This window comes from Scyliorhinus torazame, chromosome 25, assembly GCF_047496885.1.
Source record: "Scyliorhinus torazame isolate Kashiwa2021f chromosome 25, sScyTor2.1, whole genome shotgun sequence".
Taxonomy (NCBI): Eukaryota; Metazoa; Chordata; class Chondrichthyes; order Carcharhiniformes; family Scyliorhinidae; genus Scyliorhinus; species Scyliorhinus torazame.
Window position 1 is genome coordinate 4,352,537 of NC_092731.1, and position 27,070 is coordinate 4,379,606.

Consider the following 27,070-nt stretch of genomic DNA (forward strand, 5'->3'; position numbering starts at 1 on the left):
TAACCTTTGACTAAACGCTATTTTTACTTTAAGCTACGGAATGGAACATTCACCTTTTATACTTATTACACATCTCAATCTCTGCAAAATTGCAAACTTTTACAGCAAACAGCCCATAGTTACTCCCAGTTTCCAATGGGATTCCCTGGGCGGGATTCACCGTCGAGGTTCACGACGGCGCGAAACGGACCCGATCCCGACCGATTCAGGCCCTGACAATGGGCCAGGATCGGGTCCGCGTCATCTACACGCGCCAGGCCTTGTCGCCCACGTAAAGGCGGCGCCGCCTAGATGACGCGGCCGGCGCGGCATAACGGGCGTCATCCGCGCATGAGTGGTTGCCGTCCTCTCTAAGTCTGCCCCGCAAGAAGATGTCTGACGGATCTTGTGGGGCCGCGGAAGGAAGGAGGTCCTCCTTCAGAGAGGACGGCCTGACGATCAGTGGGCACCGATCGCGGGCCACCCCACATTTGAGGTACAGGATCCTCCCTCCCCCCCCCCGCAGGCCGCCCCCCCAGCGTTCGCGCGCTGTTCCCGACGGCAGCGACCAGGTGTGGACGGCGCCGGGGGGAACCCGCCGCTTTGTCCTGGCCGCTCGGCCCATCCGGGTCTGAGAATAGCGGGGGTGCCGGAGAATCGCCATTTTCGGTGTCCCTGGCGATTCTCCGGCCTACGGCCCGCAAAACGCGACCGGGCCATTCCCGCCGCTTGGTAGAATCGCGGGAGGGCGTCGGACCGGCGTCCTGAGAAATTTTGGCGGCCCAGGCGATTCTCCCAACCGGCGCAGGAGTGGGGAATCTCGCCCCATATCACTGATCCACTGAGTAGGAGTTTTGTGTGACCAGCTCCGGGTGCTTTCCTCAGTTTTTGGAGAGATTCCTAAATTTACTGCCCCAAATAATCCAAGGATTATTTTTGCCTTTGGCTGAGCTAGGATGAATTCTCAAGATCCTTAGATTGCTGCCAGATACATCTTTTCAAGAAGAGACCATTTTCCCCAGCGTCAAGTTGTTGTGGATCGCGAAGCTAAATAGCCTTTTTTTCTCTGTCGACCGCACAAAACATTTTCTGTCAGTCCATGACATTCACTGATTTGGAGGGAAGCCTGTAACCTGATCTCAAAAATTATTTCTTCTGCCTTCCTCCCAATGGAAATGGGAAACACACTAATCTTGTGTCGCGATAGGAATGTTAATCAGCTATCCTTGACTTCAACTCCCTTTCACCTTATAAATAAATGGGAGGTTTGCAGCACCATAGTTTATAACTCACTATCCATAATACCTTTCTAGGACTTTGGGAGATCCAGAGTCTGCTCAGAGGGCACTCGGTATTAACTCAGTGTCTGCTGACATTGTCTCTAAGTCTTCCTTTGATCTCAAACAACTGACCACCATGTTTACTGTCAGGAAGATGGCAGAAAAGGTCACGTGACCTTCATTTACCCTAAATTTAAAGTTAGTCTCAAAATATAATAATCTTATAAACCTCACAATTGTAACTTGGGAAAGAGCAAACTCAGAGACCAACAATATAAGACAGACCAGACTGCAAAGACATCCTGTCGGGAATTCAGAAAAAAACACTTCACGCAGAGAGAGGAGGGAATGTGGAACTCGCTACCATGGGGGGTGGAGGACAGGAATATTATCTATACTTTTAATGGGAAACTAGGCAAATGTCGGGAATAAAAGGCAATAGAGGGTAACGATGGTAGATTTTGATCAGAAATGATGGGAGGTGCATGGATGGAGTAACGCTTAAGCACTGACATAGAATAATCGACCAAATGATCGCTGGTTTCTGTTCTGCTGAGGGCAGAGCATTGTACACGTTTCAATAAACCCTTGTTCCACTACCACTGGCTTCCTCAAGTTACTAAAGTAAACCCTCCAGGTTACCTGTGACTCCCCTTTCCCCATGCACAATGTCGTCGTCCCCTCACCCTTCAGCTATGTGGAGCCCAATATTGTAAAGCGAACACAGGCTAACCCTTTAAAACTTGATTGGAATTAAGTAACAACACAACCTGGGGCTCAGTACCTTACCGGGTGGAAGGGTGACACCCCTGACTATATTTTACTGCAATGCACGAGCTATGAAACAACGCTATTTAAACAAGCTTTCAAACACAGAGGCTTATCTTTCAATTGTTGAATTATTTGCCACTTTCTACTTCTACCAAATGTTAAAGTACCTTCTGTCACTTGGATGATAAATATTCAGTGACACTTTTTCCAAGAGTACATATTTTCCCTAATGTCCCAGCCAACATCTCTCCCCCCACCAATGTCACCGAGACAAATTAACCTGTCACTTATCTCTTTGTCACGTGTGGGATCTTTCTGTGCAGAGATTGGCATCTGCCTGTATAACAGTGACTGCAGATGGGAACCGTAAATCAAAGTGCTTTGCGCTGTCCGGGGTCTCGTCTGCAAGTTCTTTTTTTGAAAAGTGAAAGGGACAGAGAGTGAGAGAGAGGGGGAGAGTGAGGGAGAGAGAGATGGAGGGAGGGAGGGGAAGGGAGAGAGCTAGGTGGAGCGAGAGAGTGTTCTCTTCCCAGGGGTGCATTTCCCCGAGCTATATTTGGAGGGAATAAATATCTAGTTCATTTAATAGGGTAGCTGCTGACCAGATAAGCCGAAGGAAATTTTAAATGGGTTCTGTCAGTTTTAATTAACACAAATGACAGGACATTTTCCCATACAATTTATTAGGGCTGATCGGAAGGAATCGTTCTGAGTCCATTAAAAGCATGTAGATTGGCCAATTTGAGGATTTGGCATTTGCCATTCATTAATAAAGGTGATGAAGAAAAATTAAATACATTAACTCGGCATCTCTGCACCAGCCACACTAATGTAGTCAGTGCTCAGATAACCTACACTCTCACAACCACTTAAGGTACGTGGTGCAGCTGGATACAACACACATGCCGTGTTCTCGCTCAGCGCCCACAGGCTCCGGGTCCTGTGTCTCCCTCCCTTTCGTAACTATGGAAACAGCGCCAACAAGCCGCACATTGGAGCAGTTTCAAAAACCTGAGTGTGAGCTGACCTGTGTTCTCAAGATGATGAATCTATTCAGTGTGTTTGCGAGGCCCAGTGTGGAAACCCGACACCGAGCGACAATTAGACGACCTGGGGGAAACATAATCCACGTCATATTTGATTGGTGGTTGTGAAAATTCAGGAGCTCATGTGATGAATGTAAAAATATTGGTTTGTATATTACATCATATGTATCTGCTGCAGTAATGGTTGAACACCTGGGTTAAAAGAAAGGAATACACCGTGGCTGCCGAAGGTAATCAAGATGTTGTAAAAGTAAGATCCTCATTCATTCCAACCATGTATAGTGTTTAACTTAAAGGGCTAATGGAATTTTGTTTTCCGGGAAGAAGGTTCCCGGGGTTTAAATAATTGAGTGGCTGTGGTTAGCCTCAGTAAGATGGCTATAACCCAATTAGGGGGATGGTGATGATGTCATGTAATGGCAGGAGCCAGGGCTGAGGCAGTCAGGTTTGGAGTTTAGATTTGGCTGCGAACAGGACAGCAGCTTCTGCACAAGGCTGTCAGGTTGAGCAGTGGTCCGACACAGGAAATAATCTTCAGGTTGTTTCCTGACAGAAGGATCTCTCTCTCTCTCCAAGAAGTCATTGAAAGGAATTCCTGATGCAAAGGCTGGCAACTACTCCTGTGTTTGCTAACTGTATTTAAAAGTGGATTTTAACTTGTGATGGGTTTTGCTTGTTTGGAGATATAGAAGATATCAGTTAGGAGCTAAAGTTTACAATAAAGTGTTTCATTTTATTGTTAAACATTGTTTAAATGGTAATTGTAAGCTATATTTGCTGTGCTGTTAAAGTTAGTTGAAATGATATGAAATGAAATGAAAATCGCTTATTGTCACAAGTAGGCTTCAATGAAGTTACTGTGAAAAGCCCCTAGTCACCACATTCCGGCGCCTGTTCAGGGAGGCCGGGACGGGAATTGAACCCGCGTTGCTGGCCTTGTTCTGATTTACAAGCCAGCTGTTTAGCCCACTGTGCTAAACCAGCCCCTAGTTTAGTTCTGTGTTAGCAACAAAGTTTGTTTGATATACCATATCCCTATCTGTGGGTGGAACCACTCCCAGAGCAAAGAATCCTTTCCTCACATCTTTACAAATTCAATAAAATATTGGAGTTTCTGCCTGGCATCTTAACAAATGTTGGGGTCTAGTCTAGGATGGTAATGCAAAGGTTTGTAAAAGCGTTTAAGGCTAGTTCCTGTTTGGCCATGACTCGGCCAATGTCTTGTAGGAGGTATCATCGGAGGATTGCATGTGGTCTGGACTCCAGCTGGCTGTGGATGTCTTGTTCAAAGCCACATGTGCGGCTGGTCAAGAAAGGCTGCTATTTTAGGGAACTCACAATGTCCCCGTTCCAAAAGAATTGACACTGGGAGAAGTTTTCCAATGCAGGTCTGGCAAGTGGGCGTGATTATGTCGCCTGTACACATTAGTAGAGGAGAATTGATGCTACTTGTCTTGTGATTCAGACTCAGTCTTGGTGGTGATGCGGAACCAAATGGGATTAGTATAAATTTTCCCACTTTGCAATACTGCGTTCAACTTCTCAAATCCTTAATCAAACAACCAATATCCCTGTGTTATTCCATCTCGGAATCATTGGTCGGTGCCTTGACGTTTATTTGTTAATAAGCAAAGAAGGAAAATGCAAGTTTCTTTGCACCATTTCTCTCCAGATGGTGCAGTGTCACAATTGTGTTCTAGTACCTGCACCAAGTGATCATTCCCGATGGGTGACGCTGGATAGGATATCGCCAGAACTGGGGGAGGGAGCTGCACCCAATTCCCTCAACATTGAATGTCCATGCATCAGAGACCTTACCACGAGGATGACCGTTGAGGAATGAAGATGATCAGGAGGAGGCCATGTGGCTGACTATATTAGCTTTGCAGCTCCCACCTGCCAACCCAGCTGGAATTGTCCATCTTCAGCAACGTAATCCAGCACCCAGCCTGCCTGGTTGCAAAGTATTCTGGGCGATGAACTCAACCATTGAGATCATTGGCTGCTCCTCCTTGTTCCCTTAGTAACTGATGGGAGTGCCCCCAATATCCACCAGTGTGCCCGTCCAGGATGGATGGAAGATTAACCAGTTTAAATTCTTGACCAATGTTTGCAGGGTTGTGAGCTGGAATCTCCATCCTGAGTGAGGGTGTGGTTATAAATGTTGGCCCCACTACCCTCTTGAGTAAGGTGGGGGAGCAAGACAGCAGCAAGTGGGAAGGGGTAAGAGAGTAGGGAGGTGTGTAGCTAAAGGTGCTTCGCATTGCTTGCTTCACTTGTGCACCCAGGTCAGGCATCCTGAGTTTACAAATATCTATAAAAAGAGGCACCTTGTGATCAGCTGCTTTGCTGCATTTCCACCCTCCCAGTGTCTGCTGTTTGCTTCAGCATCATGAAGCTTCAACAGCCTCAAACTCCAACAGCATCAGACGTGACCGTGTCAATGTGTCCGTGGGTATCGTCCTCAACGGATTCCTAGCTGCAGCCTGCAAGCGTTCATCCAACCTGTTTATTGGGGCTTGAGGCAAAATGCACAAGGTTTTATAAAATACTCAACTGATCAATCCTCAGATAGGGCAGCCACAGACACAGCAGTTTCAATGCTGTTTCAATTCACTCAGAAAAATAATACCAATGAATATATGTTCGGCAACGAGACTCAAGGTTAAGTACAGATTGATTCATTTACACAAAAGCAAAACAGGGCCACAGCACGATTCTCTGTCCGCTCACACCAGCGGGATTCTCTGTCCGCTCACACGAGCGGGATTCTCTGTCCGCTCACACCAGCGGGATTCTCTGTCCGTTCACACCAGCGGAATTCTCTGTCCGTTCACACCAGCGGGATTCTCTGTCCGCTCACACCAGCGGGATTCTCTGTCCGCTCACACCAGCGGGATTCTCTGTCCGTTCACACCAGCGGAATTCTCTGTCCGTTCACACCAGCTGGATTCTCTGTCCGCTCACACCAGCGGGATTCTACGCCCATTCACACCAGCGGAATTCTCCGTCTGTTCACACCAGCGGGATTCTCCGTCCGTTCACACCAGCGGGATTCTCTGTCCGCTCACACCAGCGGGATTCTCTGTCCGCTCACACCAGCGGGATTCTACGCCCATTCACACCAGCGGGATTCTCCGTCCGTTCACACCAGCGGGATTCTCTGTCCGCTCACACCAGCGGGATTCTCCGTCCGTTCACACCAGCGGGATTCTCCGTCCGTTCACACGAGCGGGATTCTCTGTCCGCTCACACCAGCGGGATTCTCTGTCCGCTCACACCAGCGGGATTCTCTGTCCGCTCACACGAGCGGGATTCTCTGTCCGCTCACACCAGCGGGATTCTCCGTCCGTTCACACCAGCGGGATTCTCTGTCCGCTCACACCAGCGGGATTCTCTGTCCGTTCACACCAGCGGGATTCTCCGTCCGTTCACACCAGCGGGATTCTCTGTCCGCTCACACCAGCTGGATTCTCTGTCCGCTCACACCAGCGGGATTCTACGCCCATTCACACCAGCGGAATTCTCCGTCTGTTCACACCAGCGGGATTCTCCGTCCGTTCACACCAGCGGGATTCTCTGTCCGCTCACACCAGCGGGATTCTCTGTCCGTTCACACCAGCGGGATTCTCCGTCCGTTCACACCAGCGGGATTCTCTGTCCGCTCACACCAGCGGGATTCTCTGTCCGCTCACACCAGCGGGATTCTACGCCCATTCACACCAGCGGGATTCTCCGTCCGTTCACACCAGCGGGATTCTCTGTCCGCTCACACCAGCGGGATTCTCTGTCCGTTCACACCAGCGGAATTCTCTGTCCGTTCACACCAGCGGAATTCTCCGTCTGTTCACACCAGCGGGAGTCGACGCCCGTTAACACCAGCGGGATTCTTCGTCCGTTCACACCAGCGGGATTCTCCGTCCGTTCACACCAGCTGGATTCTCCGTCCGCTCACGCCGGCGGGATTCTCCGTCCGCTCACACCAGCGGGATTCTCCGTCCGCTCACACCAGCGGGATTCTCCGTCCGCTCACACCAGCGGGATTCTCTGTCCGCTCACACCAGCGGGATTCTCCGTCCGTTCACACTAGCAGAATTCTCCGTCTGTTCACACCAGCGGAATTCTCCGTCAGTTCACACCAGCGGGATTCTCTGTCCATTCCCGGCAGCGGGATTCTCCGTCCGCTCACACCGGCGGGATTCTCCGTCTGCTCACACCAGCGGGATTCTCCGTCCGTTCACACCAGCGGGATTCTCCGTCTGCTCACACCAGCGGGATTCTCCGTCCATTCACACCAGCGGGATTCTCCGTCCGTTCACACCAGCGGGATTCTCCGTCCGCTCACACCAGCGGGATTCTCCGTCCGTTCACACCAGCGGGATTCTCCGTCCGTTCACACTAGCAGAATTCTCCGTCCGTTCACACCAGCGGGATTCTCCGTCTGTTCACACCAGCGGGACTCTCCGTCCGTTCACACCAGCGGAATTCTCCGTCTGTTCACACCAGCGGAATTCTCCGTCTGTTCACACCAGCGGGATTCTCTGTCCATTCCCGGCAGCGGGATTCTCCGTCCGCTCACACCGGCGGGATTCTCCGTCCGCTCACACCAGCGGGATTCTTGGGTCCCAATGTTGTGGTAACGGGGCGGCCTCACAACGGAGAATCCGGGCCGCGGACTTGAACAGCACTGAAAGAGACCCTTCAGCCCATCTAGTCTGTGCCGGCCGTCAATCACCAATTACTCTGATCCAATTTTCCAACGTTTGGGGCAGAATTCTCCGATCCACCAGTCGTGTGTTCGTCTGCCGCTCGCTGGTGGCAGGATTCTATCTTCCCGACGCTTGTCCATGGAATTTCCCTTTGAAGCCTCCCCATACTGTCGGGAAACCCAAGGGTGAGGGAAAGGTGAATCCCAATGGCCAGAGAAGTCCAGCCTTGACCCTTGGCCTTGTCTGCGATGGCGTTTCAATCGTTCATCTAAATGTTTCTTAAATGTTGTGAGGGTTCCCGTTTCCACCACCCTTTCAGGCAGCGAGTCCCAGATTCCCATTTCCCTCATGGTGTAAAATTCTATCCTCAAATCCCCTTTAATATCCTGCCCCTGCCCTTAAATCCATGCCCCCTGGATAGTGACCACTCGTATCTCTCCTTCCTCTCCACCCTATCGATGTCCATCACAGACCTCTGCACATATACGGAGAGTGCTGGATATCTGAAACCAGAGAATTGCAAGATCATTGATCTGAAACACTAACCCAGTTTCTCTCCACATAGCAGCTGTTTCATGAATGTACTGATAGTAGCCAAAGGTTAGATGGGGCAGGGGAGTGGGCCTAGGTAGGGTGCTTTCACAGTGGTTAGCGCCAGGGTCCCGGGTTCGATTCCCGGCCTGGGTCACTGTCTGTGCGGAGTCTGCACGTTCTCCCCGTGTTTGCGTGGGATTCCTCCGGGTGCTCCGGTTTCCTCCCACAAGTCCTGAAAGACGTGCTTGTTAGGTAATTTGGACATTCTGAATTCTCCCTCTGTGTGCCTGAACAGGCGCCGGAGTGTGGAGACTAGGGGATTTTCACAGCAACTTCATTACAGTAACTACCTATGACAATAATAAAGAACAATGGGTGAACAGGATGTTAGGATGGGGTAAACAACTTAACATGGACATAAAACCTTTGGTCAACAACAGTCGGCAGGATGAGGCTCAATCATGGGTCGATTGTAATTTTATTTTCAGAAGGCTAGTGCAGACTTGATGGGGCATGAAGGGGGTGTCCAGCGATGAGACCCCTTAAAACTGAGTAGCTAGGGATGCCACTAGAGTAGTTCTACATAAGTTAGTTTATTTGGATTGAGATTAATTATAGAAAGTGTACTAGGTAATCATTATTAACCATTAAACCTGTATTTTGGGACATAGCAGTGATAATCATGTAAACTCTAACTATAAGTAGTGGCCACAATGCATGGTGGGATTTAGGCTGGCTAACTTGCCCATGTTTTTGAGACACAGGAGATGTGTGGTCAGCAGGTTACATAGTGAACGTAAACACGTTTTATCAGTGGCCCCAATATCCTCTGGAACAATCCATGAAGTGAAAAGGAAGCCATTTCTGATACCCTCTCCCTCTGAAACAATCCATGGAGTAAAGAGGATGCCAGTTCTGCCTAATGAACAATGGGTGAACAGGATGTTAGGATGGGGTAAACAACTTAACATGGACATAAAACCTTTGGTCAACAACAGGCCTTCGTGAATAACCTTAGCCGGTTCGGGGATTGAACCCTGGCTGTTGGCCTCGCTCTGCATCACGAACCAGCTGTCTAGCCATCTGAGCTGAACCGGCCGCACGATGCCGGAGATAACGCCCCCAATCTTCAAAATAGCGCCATGGAATCTCTTCATCCACTCGAGACGTCTGACAAGACCCCAGTTGACCGTCCCATCCCTCCGACTGTGCAGAACGCCCTGTGATTTTTAGTGCTCAAGTCTTGTAAACAGGAAACCCAATCCTACAAGCCTGCCTGTGTGTCAACGTTGTACAATTAAATTATTGGCTAGCTTTACAAGAATGCTGTAGTGCTAATGGATTCATCCAATTCCTGAGCTGAATTTATCACAGACAGCAGGACTGCTCTGCTCTGTCGCTGTCCTTGGCAATGTTCTGTTACCCTCAAAGGATATAAATATCTTCACAGACTCTTCAAAGGTTTTTCATAATTCTTCAGCAATGCTGCTTGATGGTTTCAGGTTGAGGTCCCCAGTGCATTAACCTCAAGTGACCCCCAGTTTAAATGCTTCTTTTAATGGATGGCAACATCAAAACTGAGCCAATAAAACTGCTGCAAAAGTGTAGTAAAGATGCCCAGAGGGAACAAGCAGCCAATTATAGAGAGGTCATGTCAAACCAGAGGCTGGTTTAGTATATTTACCTGCACACTTCAGCTGTAACATCGCTGTGTAATGTGGCGGGGAGTCTGACTATAAAACACAAGGTTAAAGTAAAGTTTTGAAGAGCTACATCAGTATCTTTCCAAGACAACTGGTAACTTTATTGAAAATGTGCTGGAATCAATGGGTCCCCAATTCAATCGCAATTTGTTTGCGCAAAGATTTATTTGTGTGGGTTGGGCGATGTTTTCATTTTGGACATTTCCAAGTGTTACCTTTTGACCTCCAGTGCTTTAGCCAATATTGAGGGCGGATTAAGGGAATAAAAGTCTTTACCCCTGACTGTCGGGTCCCGGCAGGAATGAGCTCCGCAGCAGTTCTGGGCCATTCAGTGTCGTACTATTGCTGCCAGTTTATAACAGGGCTCTTAAATGTCCATCTTAAATCACACAGACTTGCTAATCCAGTTCCAGCAGCCGGTAGGCCCACAGTTCTCCCAGGATGGCTGAGCACGTAGCCTAGGTGGGGAGCGGAGAAGGGGGTAAAATATATTGGATTAGATTGATTTATTGTCACGTGTACCGAGGGCAGTGAAAACTATTGTTCTGCGAGCAGCTCAAACAGATCATTCCGTACATGAAAAGAAAATACATAATAGGGCAAACATAAAATACACAATGTAAATACATAGACACAGACACAGGGTGAAGCACACGGAGTGTGGTACTCAGTAGAGAAGATGTGTACAGATATGAGGGTCGAGATTATCCGACCCCCCACCGGGTCGGAGAATCGCCGTGGGCTGGCGTGAATCCCGCCCCCGCCGGTTGCCGAAGTCTCCGGCACCGGATATTCGGCGGGGGCGGGAATCGCGCCGCGCCGGTTGGCGGGACCCCCGCGCGATTCTCTGGCCCGGATGGGCCGAAGTCCCGCCGCTAAAATGCCTGCCCCGCCGGCGTAAATTAAACCACCTACCTTACCGGCGGGACAAGGCGGCGCGGGCGGGCTCTGGGGTCCTGGGGGGGGTGCGGGGCGATCTGGCCCCGGGGGGTGCCCCCACGGTCGCCTGGCCCACAATCGGGGCCCACCGATCCGCGGGCGGGCCTGTGCCGTGGGGGCACTCTTTTCCTTCCGCCTTCGCCACGGTCTCCACCATGGCGGAGGCAGAAGAGATTCCCTCCACTGCACATGCGTGGGAAGCTGTCAGCGGCCGCTGACGCTCCCGCGCATGCGCCGCCCGGAGATGCCATTTCCGCGCCAGCTGGCGGGCACCAAAGGCCTTTTCCGCCAGCTGGCGGGGTGGAAATTCGTCCGGCGCCGACCTAGTCCCTCAAGGTTGGGGCTCGGCCCCCAAAGATGCAGAGCATTCCGCACCTTTGGGGCAGCGCGATGCCCGTCTGATTTGCGCCGTTTTGGGCGCCAGTCGGCGGACATCGCGCCGTTTCCGGAGAATTCCGCCCCAGATCAGTCCATCAATCCATAAGATGGTCGTTTAGGGTCTGTAATGCTCCAGGATTGGTTTGGAGTCTCCAGCATTTGAAGATCAATTTCCAGGACACTGAGGAATGCGACCCTGGAGAAACATCACCGGGAAATTAAAAAAGATGAATTTTGTTTAAGATTGGCTTTGGGCGTTGGAATTGGACGGGGGAGGGGTAAGAAAAGGCTGTTTCGCTGTCAGTCAGGCATCATCCAATAATGGGTAATAGATCTTGTTGTTTTTCAATTGCCGCAGGAAGGCCGGCCCTCACCAGGACCAATGTGTGGGCCAACTAACGGCTGGAGTGGGGGGGGAGGTCAAGTCATGTGATGGAATCTCCCGGAATACATTTATTCACGGCTGACAAATTGTTACAGATTCACAGAAAAGTACAGTGCAGAAAAGGCCTTTCGGCCCATTGGGGCATGGTAAAATAAGAGCAAGACATGGGGCTGGATTTTACCGGAGGTGGATGGAAGGGGGCTGGGGAATGGGGTGGGGTGGGGTGGGGGGGATGGCACGAGACTAAAATATCAGTCGACCAACAACAACGAAGGACGTGTGGGACGTTACATAGAATTAACAGTGCAGAAGGAGGCCATTCGGCCCATCGAGTCTGCACCAACCCTAACATAGAGCACCCTACTGAAGCCCATGTATCTACCCTATCCGCGTAACCCAGTAACCCCCACGTAACATTTTTTGGACACTAAGGGCAATTTATCACGGCCAATCCACCTAACCTGCACATCTTTGGACTGTGGGAGGAAACCGGAGCACCCGGAGGAAACCCACGCAAACACGGGGAGGACGTGCAGACTCCGCACAGGCAGTGACCCAAGCCGGGAATCGAACCTGGGACCCGGGCGCTGTGAAGCGATTGTGCTAACCACTGTGCTATCGTGCTGCCCTTCAGTGGGAGGAAGCCCAGCCCTTGGGGGCTGCTGGCCAGTTCAGGTAGCACCAGAGCTGAGTAGTGGGTGCTGTCGAGACTCCAACCAGACCCAGCGTGAAGGTCCCAATGGATCACAGTCTCAGGGAAGTCGGGGTACTGGGCGGGGAGTGATTGGGCAGCATGGAACGGTGGGGAGGGGGGGGGGAAAGCAGGTGGAGGTTTTGGGTTTTGCAGCGCAGGCAGGGAGGGAGGAAGGGGGTACTAACTTTGCAGGGGGGTCCCCATTTCACAAAGGGCACCTCCACCCATCTCACCCCCCACCGGAGATTGTACACCCCCTTCCTTTCCACCCTTCAAGAAAGCGTCTTGAAAGAAGGGGCTGCTCACTCCCATCTACCTGTCTTCACCAACCGGGTTACCGAGTGGGAGAGAGTCACTCTCGGGTCATTTGGCTTGTTAATAAACTCAACTAACCCTTAATTATTCATGTGCATACAGCAGACTGTCTGCCGATTTCAGCACCCACCCACTCCCCGTGTTATAGGGGGAGCTCGGGGGTGGGTGCGGAGGCGGTGGGCAAGGTGCCTCTCATAGTTTAGGTGCATCAAACCAAGTTCACAGTGTCCAACAAGCCCTATGAGCATCTGAAGCTAAATTCAGTGTAAGTATCCCAAAAGCCACTCTTCATCGATTTATTCAGCTTCCCAACTCCACGATCCTTACCTGAGTTGGAGTCACAATCCTTCCGCTGGCGATGAGAGCAAGCTGCGTGCCACACGCAACTTCTGCTTTCAGGGTAAGAGACCGAGATGTGGGGTTTGATGGTCAACGAGAGGTCCAACTGGATGGCAAGGTTTTGGGATCCAGTCTCGAAACGTTAGCTCCCTCCTCTCTCCATTGATGCTGTCGGACCTGCCGAGATTGTGCAGCATTTTGACTTGGGGTGTGCAGGTTGTGTGTGGGATCCTGAGATGGCGAGAGATCTGCACGAGATTGAGGCAAACCAAGGATTTGCTGCCGGATCGTGCAGGAATCGGTGGGAAATGTCACATCCTGGATCAAAGACTTGGATTGGGAATCACGACAGTAAAGGATGGAGAAAAATAGACTGGCCGAGTTCTCGTAATAAAATATGGAATGGGCTGCTGGAAATTGACGGAAGCAACTAGCTGCCCTCCCCCCAACCCCCACCCCCACCCCAGGCAATGACAAAACACAAACTATCCGTCTACACAAACCACAAAGACCACCTGTTCCCAAGACGGTCAATCATCCTTCCCAAGGACAACCTCACAATGGAACAGGCTGCCAAAGGAGATAATCACACTCCCATCTTTAGACTATTCCCATTTAAACATCTTCATTAGTGGCACTACCACCTCAGCATCTCATGCCTGGTTTAGCCAGTGCTAACTGTGTCAATGTTTCATAGAATTTACAGTGCAGAAGGAGGCCATTCGGCCCATCGAGTCTGCACCGGCTCTTGGAAAGAGCACCCCACCCAAGGTCAACACCTCCACCCTATCCCCATAACCCAGTAACCCCACCCAATACTAAGGGCAATTTTGGACACTAAGGGCAATTTATCACGGCCAATCCACCTAACCTGCACATCTTTGGACTGTGGGAGGAAACCGGAGCACCCGGAGGAAACCCACGCAGACAGGGGGAGGACGTGCAGACTCCGCACAGACAGTGACCCAAGCCGGAATCGAACCTGGGACCCTGGAGCTGTGAAGCAATTGTGCTATCCACAATGCTACCGTGCTGCCCATGTTGATGGAATACAGATAGAAGTTTGGGCGGCACGGTAGCATTGTGGATAGCACAATTGCTTCACAGCTCCAGGGTCCCAGGTTCAATTCTCCGCTGGGTCACTGTCTGTGCGGAGTCTGCACGTTCTCCCCGTGTCTGCGTGGGTTTCCTCCGGGTGCTCCGGTTTCCTCCCACAGTCCAACAATGTGCAGGTTAGGTGGATTGGCCATGATAAATTGCCTTTAGCAGCCAAAACAAAAGGTTTGGTGGGGTTACTGGGTTATGGGGATAGGGTGGAGGTGTTGACCTTGGGTAGGGTGCTCTTTCCAAGGGCCGGTGCAGACTCGATGGGCCGAATGGCCTCCTTCTGCACTGTAAATTCTATGATTCTAAGTTTGTGTTTTTCTTCATTCCTTCATGGGATTGTGCTAGGCAAACATTTATTGCCCATCCCTCGCTGCCCTTCAGAAGGTGGTGGGTGAGCCACCTTCCTATACCCGCTGCAGTCCCTGAGGTGTAGGTACACTCACTGCGCTGTTAGGAAGGGAGTTCCAGCATTTTAACCCTTCGACGGTGAAGGGAATGCGATATATTTCCAAGTCAGGTTGGTGAGTGACTTGGAGGGTACGGTAACCCTCACAATAATCCCGAGGAATCACTTGCTGATCTCCCTGTGAGGCTCGTGAACTACAGGTTCCCATCGTAACGGGCCGAGGCTGGAACTCGTGAGCGAGCCTTTTAAATACCGTCCCAGACCCGGACTGGGAGGTCATGTTAGTCCCGGACTGGGACACTAGGGTTGTAGACCGCGGATGCGATTTTATTGTTGATTTAAAATAAATTTGGTTCAACCTTTATCTTGGTGTCTCCTAGGAGAACTTGCAGGCACTGGTTTTCCCCATAACCCCTTCACCGTGCATTTGGTCACTCCCTTCCAATATCCTCTTACACTTCTCAGGTTCCACTTATTTCTGATTCAAATTCGGTCAAGTGCCTCCATCGGAAACATGGGGTGAAATTCTCCGACCCCCCCCGCCAGGTTGGAGAAACGCCGGGGGCTGGCGTGAATCCCGCCCCCGCCGGGTCGGACAATCGCCGGGGGCTGGCGTGAATCCCGCCCCCGCCGGGTCGGACAATCGCTGGGGGCTGGCGTGAATCCCGCCCCCGCCGGTTGCCGAAGTCTCCGGCACCGGATATTCGGCGGGGGCAGGAATCGCGCCGCGCCGGTTGGCGGGTCCCCCCGCTCGATTCTCCGGCCCAGATGGGCCGAAGTCCCGCCGATAAATTGCCTGTCCCGCCGGCGTAAATTAAATCACCTACCTTACCGGCGGGACAAGGCGGCGTGGGCGGGCTCCGGGGTCCTGGGGGGGAGGGGCGCGGGGCGATCTGGCCCCGGGGGGTGCCCCCACGGTGGCCTGGCCCACGATCGGGGCCCACCGATCCGCGGGCGGGCCTGTGCCTTCCGCCTCCGCCACGGTCTCCAGCATGGCGGAGGCGGAAGAGACTCCCTCCACTGCGCATGCGCGGAAATGCTGTCAGCGGCCGCTGACGCTCCCGCGCATGCGCCGCCCGGAGATGTTATTTCCGCGCCAGCTGGCGGGGCACCAAAGGCCTTTTCCGCCAGCTGGCGGGGCGGAAATTCGTCCGGTGCTGGCCTAGCCCCTCAATGTTGGGGCTCGGCCCCCAAAGATGCGGAGCATCCCGCACCTTTGGGGCGGCGCGATGCCCGTCTGATTGGCGCCGTTTTGGGCGCCAGTCGGCGGACATCGCGCCGTTTCCAGAGAATTTTGCCCATGATGTAACTCTCTGTCAGTATGTTGTTATTTTGGCTTCACAGTTTCACACAGGTGAAACTTAACATTCAGCGAGCATTGTGTCTTTATGGCCTCGGATGTTTATGCAAGAACAGCACAGATCCATTTTTTAAATAGAGAACTGGAAATGATGTGACAAATGTTTAGTCATAAATTATTGGTGAACATGTACAGAAAAGCTCAGTGGATTTACTACTTTGTGTCAGAAAGCATTTACAGCAAAGACGGAGCTGATTTATAATTTAAAATATTCTGCTTTTTATTTTTAGTCACATTTCTCCACTCCTCTCTTGAAAACATTAACCCAAGCTGGGTCATAGTTCCAGTATTTCATTCCAAATGGCCCGGGACCAATTGCCATTGTTTACCAGCGAGAAGTAGATAAGCATAGACAACTTTGATAGCTACGCATTGGAATCCATTCCTACAAGAGTCATTGGCGTTTACTCCACCTCAAAGGTCTACAATGGCCTAAGGAAGGTCAAAGTTCACTTAGTTGACCTTCTGTGACTGGGAAGGCAGTGGTGCAGTGGTCTTGCCACTGGATGGTAATCCAGAGAGCCAGGGTCACGCTCTGGGCTCCTGGATTCGAATCCCACCATGGCAGATGGTGCAATTTGAATTCAATCACAATTAAGAGCCTAAGGGTGAATATTATCGATTGTTGTAAAAACCCACCAGGTTCACTAATGCCCTTTAGGGGAGGAAATCTGCCGTCCTTACCCGGTCTGGCCTACACGTGACTCCAGACCCACAGCGATGTGGTTCACCCGTCAGGGATGTGGAATAAATGCTGGTGCAGGCAATGAGCAAATGAAAAACGCCAACCGAGCCGTCTGATGGCACAGGGATAATGGAGTTATTGAAGAATAACAGCAATTAATCTCCATCAATTTGTTTTAAACAAACCCAGATCAGGGGTTAAATTCTCCCCAAACGGCGCGATGTCCGCCGACTGGCGCCCAGAACGGCGCCAATCAGACGGGCATCGCGCCGCCCCAAAGGTGCGGAATGCTCCGCATCTTTGGGGGCCGAGCCCCAACATTGAGGGGCTAGGCCGACGCCGGAGGGATTTCCGCCCCGCCAGCTGGCGGAAACGGCCTTTGTTGCCCCGCCAGCTGGCGCGGAAATGACATGTCGGGGCGGCGCATGCGCGGGAGCGTTAGCGGCCGCTGACAGTTTCCCGCGCATGCGCAGTGGAGAGAAAGAGGGAAAGAGTGCCCCCACGGCACAGGCCCGCCCGCGGATCGGTGGGCCCCGATCGCGAGCCAGGCCACCGTGGGGGCACCCCCCGGGGTCAGATCGCCCCGCAACCCCCCCAGGACCCCGGAGCCCGCCCACGCCGCCTTGTCCCGCCGGTAAATAGTTACTTTAATTTACGCCGGCGGGACGGGCAATTTATCGGCGGGACTTCGGCCCATCCGGGCCGGAGAATCGAGCGGGGGGGGGCCCGCCAACCGGCGCGGCCCGATTCCCGCCCCCGCCGAATATCCGGTACCGGCGACTTCGCCAACCGGCGGGGGCGGGATTCACGGCGGCCCCCGGCGATTCTCCAACCCGGCGGGGGGTCGGAGAATGACGCCCATGGAGTGGGGAAAACAAGTGATGGTGAGCTTTGTTTGTAATTCCAGACATATCCAACGATGAACATAGGAGCAGGAAGAGGCCTTTAGGCCATTCTCCCCGACCACACCCACTGACCCCATATTCCTTGATGACACTAGTCTCCAGGAATCCATCGCTTTCTACCTTGAACATCAAAATGATTGAGCTTCCTCAGCTCTTTGAGGGGGAAGGGCTGGAGAATGTCCAAAGATTCACCAACCTCCGAGTGGTGGGCAGTTAAATGCTCTCTGACAATCCGGCCTGTCCCTTCCAACGGTGATGCCTCATGTCTTCACCCCATCCAAAATGATGGGATTTCCTGGGAGAGGCAAATAACGGGTTACAAACCCGGGTCAATTTGGAGGGAGGAAAACCTGAGACATTCCTTTTGAGGTGGTCGAAACTAGTCTCGGTGTTCAAAGTTCCCTACAGCACCTAACTTTTGTAAGAGGTGATAAACCATCAGGTTCAAAGTCACCTCTTCCATCCAAACATGCTAGACTTCCACGTCACGTCTCAAATTACTCGTACACTGTATCCCAAAGTCTTATTTCTCAAAGAAATCTCATTTAATTTAGATGAATCAATACAAACTGATTCCACCATCTCCCGGAGGAGCCTGTTCACCAGAAAGATCAGTCATTCACTGTAATATCATCCCTACGTACGTGGATCTTGCGAGTGTGTCTTTTACAGCCCCAGGAGCAAACACACGTAGAAAATAGAAGCAGGAGGAGGCCATTTGGCCCATCGGGTCTGCACTGACCCTCTGAAAGAGCCCTCCTGTCAAACCCACTTCCTTGCCCTGTCCTCCCAATAACCCCTTAGCATCCCTGGACAATAAAGGGGAATTTAGCACAGCCAGTGCACCTAACCTGCACATCTTTGGACTGTGGGAGGAAACCGGAGCACCCGGAGGAAACCCACGCAGACACGGGGAGAACGTGCAGACTCCGCACAGACAGTCACCGGAGGCCGGAATTGAATCCAAGTCTCTGGCGCTGAGAGGCAGCAGTGCTAACACCTGTGCCACGTGCCGCCCATTGATCCCTTCAGCCCCAAGAGTTGTATCTAATTCCTTCTTGAAATTACACAACATTTTGGCCTCAACTACTTCCTGTGGGAGTGAATTCCACAGATTCACCGATCTCTGGGTGAAGAAATTTCTCCTCACCTCAATCCTAGGTTTACTCTTTATCCTCAAACTATGGCCCCTAGTTCTGGATTCCCCCACCACCAGGATTCTTTCTGCATTTACCGTCTAATCCTATGAGAATTTTGTAATTTGCCATGAGATCCCCTCTCATTCATCTCAACTCCAATGAATATAATCCTAACTAACTTAGTCTCTCCTCATGTGACAGTCCCGCCATCCCTGGAATCAGGCTGGTAAACCTTCGCTGCACTCCCTCCATAGCAAGAACATCCTTCCTCAGAGAAGGAGACCAAAACTGCACACAATACTCCAGGAGTGGCCTCACCAATGCCTGTACAATTGCAGGAAAACCTCTCTATTCCTAACTCAAATCCTCTCGCTGTGAAGGCCAGCATACCATTTGCCTTCTTTACTGCCTGCTGTACCTGTGCGCTTACTTTCAGTAATCAGTTCTCAAATGCGGGCAAGGACAATGTGGGTCAGGTGCTTGGAGGGTTGCCAACCCTCCAGTAATGTCCTGGAGTTTCCACAAATTGTAGATTAATCTTCAGGACACTTCTGTGAGCAAGCAATGAGTTATGAAGATATTAGTTACGGGAAATTGGCTGTTTGAATAACAGTCAAGAGACACCTAGCTGGAGCAGGAAGACTCTCCTCATTCTGTGATTGGTGAAAGAAGGTGAGGCTGGACATGTTAGGTGATCAATAGCGAGAGCATGGGGGCAGGTCATATGATAAAAACTCCAGGAACATTTTGAACCAAAGTTGGCAAATGCAGCTACCATTCTCAGCTATTTCACTGAGTGATCGTTCTTCATCGTGAGCTGAGATAGAGGCTGAAAATAAATCTCTGCAGCTGACATCCCCCCAGCAAAAAGAGACGTCAGATTTAGTGATAGTAGCAGATTGTCTTTATATGCTTTTCAAAGAGTAAGATAAAACCTAAAATACATTGATTACTGCGAACAGACAATTCTTCCTTCTTGTGAACCAGCTTGTATTTCAAATCTGTCAAGGATCTGCTGCCAATAATTTGAAACTAGCTAATCTTTCTGAAAATTCTTCAGCACAGCTTCCTGTTAATCACAGAATTGTTATGGGGTAGAAGGAGGCCATTCGCCCATCGTATCGGCGCCATCTCTTCAAATGAGCACCGTGACTTAGTGCCCTTGCCCTGCCTTCACACGCACCCCCGCGCATTGTTTCTATTCAAATAATCACCTAACGCCCTCTCGAACACCTCGGTTGAACTTGCCTCCACCACAGTTTCAGGCCGTGCATTCCAGACCCCAGCCACTCGCTGAGTGAGAAGGTTTCTCCCTCACATCACATTTGCACCTTTTGCAAATCACTTTAAATCTGTGCCCCTCTCGTTCTCGATCCTTTTCCACGGGGGAACAGTTTCTCCCCGTCTGCTCTGTCCAGCACCCTCGGGATTTTGAACATCTCGATCAAATCTCCTCTCCGCCGCCTTCTCTCCCAGAAGAACAATCCCAACCTCATCACTGAAGTTTCTCATCCCTGGAACCGTTCCTGTAAACCTCTCCCACGCTCGCTCCAATGTGTTCACACCCTTCCTATAGTGTGGCCCCAGAACCGTGCACAATATTCCAGCTGAGGTCTAACTAGTGTCTTGTGTACGTTCAGTATAACCTCCTCACTCCTGTACACTCTGCCCCTGTTAACAAAGCCCAGAATACTCTCTGCTTTATTAACTGCTGTCTCCACCTGTCCTGTCACCTTCAATGATCTCAGCACAGATACACCCGGGTCTCTCTGCTCCTGCGCCTATTTAAGAATTTTACCGTTTATTTTATATTTTCTCTCCATGTTCTTCCTGCCAAAACACATCACCTCACACTTCTCCGCATTGAACTCCATCTGCCCCCTCTCTGCCCACTCCACCCACTTGTCCCTGTCCTTTTGAAGTTCGACATTGTCCCCTTCACAGTTTACAGCGTTTCCAAGTTTTGTGTCATCTGCAAACTTTGAAATTGTCTCCTGCACACCAGGATCCAGATCATTAATATGCATCAGGAAAAGCAAGGGTCCGAATATGGAACCTGGGGAACATCACTACAAACCTTCCTCCAACCTGGAAAATATCCATTGACGTTTGTGTCATGGGTCATTGCCACCCTCAAGCCCTTGATAATAATGTAGTGTTGCAAGTTTATTTTGACCACAAGGGCCCTAGGAGACCATTCACAGAGTTCATGGCACGCCTAAAAGAAACGGCAGAACAATGCGAGTTTGGGTCTGCACTAAAAGACACGTTGAGGGACAGATTGGTCTGTAGTGTTAACGACACAGCCATATTAGCAAATACTCAGCAGAGGCAGAGATTACCTTAAAGAAGGTATTAGAGGTCACCCAGGCTATGGAAAGTGCCAAGAGGGGGGGATGGAGTTATGGACCATGCGAGTCGGGGCGGTCTACCAGGTTTGGCGGGAAGCCACTGGGAGTCATGGCACCAAGGACGAATAACAATAATAATAATCGCTTATTGTAACAAGTGGGCTTCAATGAAGTTATTGTGAAAAGCTCCTAGTCGCCACATTCCGGTGCCTGTTCACAGAGGCCGGTACGGGAATTGAACCGGCACTGTTTAGCCCACTGTGCTAAAGCAGCCCCTAAGGTGCAGAAAGTACGAGCAAAGAGGCTCAGGGCAGGAGAAGGTGCAGAGATATAAGTTTGGTGCACAGACCAGGAACTCTGAAGAATGCGACCGATGCGGGGAAGATCATCCCCAGGAAAGATGTAGATTCAGGGAAGCTACATCTTATGTACAATAGGAGGGGGCACTGCCAGGCTAGGCAGAGCGCACATGCAGCTCATGTGTAGCTTTGCATGGTCCGTGCAGCTCAGACCCCGCTCACGTCAAAGCAAGAAAATGTACCGGTCTTCTTGTTAACAGTTGCAATCAAACGTTTGTTTAAACATTCACAACAGCGGCAGTACTTCATTTGTGGTCTGGAAGTGCGCGTATCCGGTCCCGGAAATCTCCCGTTGTTCCCGATACTGTCCCACAGTTCGTGACAGAACCTTCTTTCCAGCGACTTCTTTCCGCCTCAGTCCTTGTCGGCAGTTTTCTCTCCTGTTAAATTTCTTTGTTGCCGCAAATAGAAAAGGGACGGAGCTGCCCACACTCTGGCCCCTTGTAAAACATGACGAGAGGTTAATTAAAAGTTTTGCTCAGTATAATCAAGATGATGATCTGCCCAAAGGCCGTGAACACACACTGCTGATGTCACTACACATCACATGACCCAGAATCAGCAGGAATATAGTCTCTGGGTCCAAACCCAAGCCACTCTCCAGCTGGCTTAGAGACGTTGGGGCAGTATCTGTGCTGAGGTGATGCCTGATCTGAATTAGTCTTTCGGATAAATGATACCATGAACAATGATTATTTGTTGCTCAATGTAGATTCACAGCATCAATTACCTTCAGGTAATTTCCCCCAGCTTGTGACAAGAAGGAGAAGATGTCCTTTTGGAATAGGAAATTAGATTTCCAACTTTCATATCACCCTACATTAAGATTTAAACTATTAATAGATAAGCAGAATTGTGATTTCACTGAATGGTGCGATTGTTAATGTGATAAGAAATTGCAAAGCTGCATCAGATTTATACATTGCGTTATCTGGTAAAACGGTGCCATCAGATTCCATTTCATTTTGAACCTCTGATCCCTTCCTGTTCCTTTATTCTTTCTCTCAATTTTTATTATTTTTTAATGATTGTTTGTGTTTGTGTGATGGGACATATTGGTGTGCAGTGAGAGACTCATTTCCATAGTCAGCATCCAGATTCACTAGATCAGCACCAGCAGAGCTCCCTTCACTCTGCCAGGAATCAGAACGCAACGATCAAAGGGTTATTTCATTGGACTCATGAAAATGGTGAGGCTGGATTGAGACCGAGAACTCGGGGGATAAAAGCCAGGCGGAGAGAGACCATGGTGGAGAATCAAGCTCCTCGCCCAGCCACTCACTGCGCAAAATGCAGCGGAGAGGAAACCAGCTGGGTGATAACGGAGGCTCCATAGGAGTAGGTGAAGCTGATAGGGCAGATTCAAAGAACAAAGAACAATACAGCACAGGAACAGGCCCTTCGGCCCCCCAAGCCTGTACCGGTCATGATATCAACTGTTATAACCTGCCTACTTACCATTGGCTGGGGACCAATGACAATCCCACAATCCTGTGGGAGTTTGAGCTTCCCCAATGAGGGGGGCGGAGAAACCATTAGTAAACTCCGAGTATAAATAAAGCTGGCCAGTTTAGGAACCAGCAGGAAGGAGTGTGCAGCAAGGGCAGTTGCTACTGCTGCTATATATATGTTATTGTAAATAAATGTTATTACTTTGTATCCTTAAAACTCGTGCTGGATTCTTCATGGCCCTCACAAACCCAACCTTAGCCAAAACCCTCAGCACTTCCTTGTGCCGTATCCCTCTATACCCGTCCTATCCATGTGTTTGTTAAGATGTCTTTTGAACGCCGTTAATGTATCTGCTTCCACAGCCTCCCCTGGCAACGCGTTCCAGCCACTCGCCACCCTCTGCGGAAAACACCTGCCTCGCACATCTCCTATAAACTTTGCCCCACAGACTTTAAACCTATGCCCCCTGGTGACTGATCTGCACCCCCCCCCCCCCTGGGAAAGAGTGCCTGTCATCCACTCTATCCATGCCCCTCATAATCTTGTAGACCTCTATCAGGTCACCCCTCAACCTCCGTCTTTCTAATGAAAACAGTCCTAGTCTATTCAGCTTCTCCACATAGCTAACACCCTCCAGACCAGGCAACATCCTGGTAAACCTCCTCTGCACCCTCTCCAAAGCTTCCACATCCTTCTGGTTGTGTGGCGACAAGAAATGTGCGCAATATTCCAAGTGCGGCTTTACCAAGGTTCTATACAACTGTGACATGACTTGTCAGGTTTTATACTCGATGTCCCGTCCAATGAAGGCGAGCATTCCGTATGTTTTCTTGGCTACCTTGTCCACTTGTGTTGCCACCTTCAACGATCTGCGTGCCCAGATCTCCCTGACGTTCTATATTCCTAAGAGTTTTGCCATTTACGGTATAACACAGTACCTCTAACTTTAATCATCTCATCAGCCCCACAGAAGGCATCAATGTTGGGATCTTTCTATCCCATGTGGCTCAGTCCCACAGCAGACAAATACGGAGCCATAATGGCAACCTTTAAGGATTCTCTTCTAAGCCCACAAGACAATTTGACAGAACAATGGGCGCGATTCTCCACTCCCACACCGGTTGGGAGAATCGCCTGGGCCGCCAAAATTTCTGGGGACGACGGTCCGACGCCCTCCCGCGATTCTCCCAAGCGGCGGGAACGGCCCGGTCGAGTTCCGCGGGCCGCAGGCGGGAGAATCACCGGAGACACTGAAAATGGCGATTCTCCGGCACCCCCGCTATTCTCAGGCCCGGACGGGCCGAGCGGCCAGGCCAAAACGGCGGGTTCCCCCCGGCGCCGTCCACACCTGGTCGCTGCAGTCGTGGGCGGTGCGTGAACGCTGGGGGGGCGGCCTGTGGGGGGGGGGGGGGGCGAGGGGGGATCCTGCATCGGGCTTCACCTGGAATGTGGGGTGGCCCGCGATCGGTGCCCACCAATCGTCGGGCCGTCCTCTCTGAAGGAGGACCTCCTTCCTTCCGCGGTCCCGCAAGATCCGTCCCCCATCTTCTTGCGGGGTGGACTTAGAGAGGACGGCAACCGCGCATGCGCGGGTGACGCCCGTTATGCGGCGCCGGCCGCGTCATCTATGCGGCATCGCTTTTACGCGGGCGACAAGGCCTGGCGCGTGTAGATGATGCGGCCCCGATACTGGCCCATTGTCAGGGCCTGAATCGGTCGGGACCGGGGCCGTTCGGCGCCGTCATGAACCTCGACGGCGCGGCCACTTCGGCGCGGGAATGGAGAATCCCACCCAATGTCTGCATATTACCAGATAATACAGTGTCTCAGACACACTGCAGCAACTATATTACACCTGGGAACATTTCAATTTAATTTGCCCAGTGGGAATGCAGAGGATGGGGTTGGCTGCTCCTTTCACATCCCATCTGCTTTCGCTGTCCTTTGATTTGCACTGAATTAAAATTGCCGTGACCCTCGCTCTTCAAAACCAGGGTTGGGATTTCCGACCATTTCTAAATGTTGGTCAAATTGTCCTGGTCAGAAAAGCCTTGACTGTCACCCACTGATCAGAAGATGTCATCTCCCAACCGGTGCCCACTGCGATGCTTAAACCGATATTAATCTGCAGTCACATTCCCCCCACTCTCCCAGTAACTGGGGCATGGATCCGGCAACGGAGACCATCACTTAGCAACATCACACTTTTCCAAACGCTTTCTGCGAACGGTGTTGTCTGCAGGTCACGCTGCAACTCGATGAAGGACAGCTAATTTGCAGCCTTGACTGAGAGTCAGGAAGCTGTGCATGAACGCAATAACCAGTGAGATGAAATAATCACACCATTAGCAGGATTCACAATTTACAACAGCTGTACCCAAGACAAGGTTTTGTTCGTGCGGGCCTGAAACATTGGCTCCTGAGTCCAGACGTGCCTGACAGCCGAGCGTGACAGGAGAAATGGCAACGGGCAATTTAACAATAACACCTGAGAGACCTGAATTAAAGCACGAGATTCACTATGTAGGTCCCCCCACCCCCATCCTCCCCACACCCCTCATTCTGTGTCGAAGGTGGGGGGAGGGGGGGGGTCAGATGATGTTCTGGATTTTCCCATCAAGAATATTTACTGAGGTCAGGATCCCACCTCCTCAGTGGCAGTGCCTGTCCAATGCTATCATCATGCGTGGAACGGCAGGGGCAAGCTGGAGTCGGGGCAGTCGCCTCCAGAAGTTGAGTCACGGCTGAGAAGGAAACATATGGTTACCGAGGTGGGCAGCTGAGAAAGCCTGGCTCCATTCACCGGATCACTGGTCCAGTTCTGTACTTGAGTGTTAGCCCTCACCCCTGACCTCCCCTATCCACATTCCCATGCCGACTCTATACCCCATAACGCCTCCATACCTTCATGCCTACTCCATACTTCCCCATCCTTACTGACCCAGTGTACACCATCGAGAAAACTCATGAGTCCTCTAATAACATTGTGATACTCATGAAACTGTCAAAATAAACAAACAGCCATTCTAAAATCTCCCCCAAAACTCTTAACCATCAAAGAAGCTCATACAACTATAAACACACGGCCAACCAAACATCACTCAAAATAAAAACCTAATCATCTTAGGTGCTTAGAAGACTGTCACAATAAACAGCCTTTCAAAAAAACTTCAAATGATTTAATCCTATCACCTGCTCATAAAACTGTCAACCTGAACAAGGCTCACAGTCCCCTTGACAAGTGTAAAAACAATTCCTACTGGGCTGAATACTTTCGTGGGGTTTGTATTTTAGCCAAGAATATGGGGCTGGATTCTCTGGTTGCCGACACGGAATCGCGCTCAGCGAGTACGCCGTACCACGCATCCACGGACTCAAGCCATTGCCGGAGGCCCGCCCCACGACGCTCTGGCCCCGACCGGCCGAGTTCCTGTGTGGGACATGTGTGGTCTCATCGTCGGGAACTCGGCGTGGCGGCTGCGGACTCAGTCATTTGGTCCATCAAGTCTGTACTGACCCTCTGAAAGCACACCGTACCTAGGTCCACTCCTTCACCCGATACCCTGTAATCCCAGGTAACCTTTGAACACTAAGGGGCAATTTACCATGGCCAATCCACCTCACGTGCACACCTTTGGACTGTGGGAGGAAACCGGAGCACCCGGAGGAAACCCACGCAGACACAGGGAGAACGTGCAGACTCCGCACTGACAGTCACCCGAGGCCGGAATTGAACCCAGGTCCCTGGCACTGTGAGGCAGCAAGTGGTAGAAAGCGAAGTATTTGAAAGTTAGGCAGGTGTGAGTGGAAAGTTTGCGGTGGGGGGAGTTTGCGGTGGTTTCTGTTTTGGGAATTTATGCTGGGACCGACCTGATTCATAAATTTTCAAGGTGTAACTTTCTTTACTCTGTCAGCCCAATGTTAAGCTAATGTGGTGTTGGAATAATTCATTTCCTTGTGTACTCAATTGCAATCTAGATTAGTGTTCCATCTCGCAGACATTAACATATCTCAGGGGTGTACAGCATGACATTCAGAACATAATGCTTGCTGTATAATTAAATATACAAGTGCACAACAACAGAAATCTGGCAGCATTGAGGCAAAGAATTAATTTTGCATTAGAACCTGATTCTGTGCTTCTCGGGTGAGGTTTTGTTCCATTGCTATTTTATACCAATGAATGTTTAATTAAAAAGGTGGAATTCTGATGGACAAGTAGCCATACTTGGCA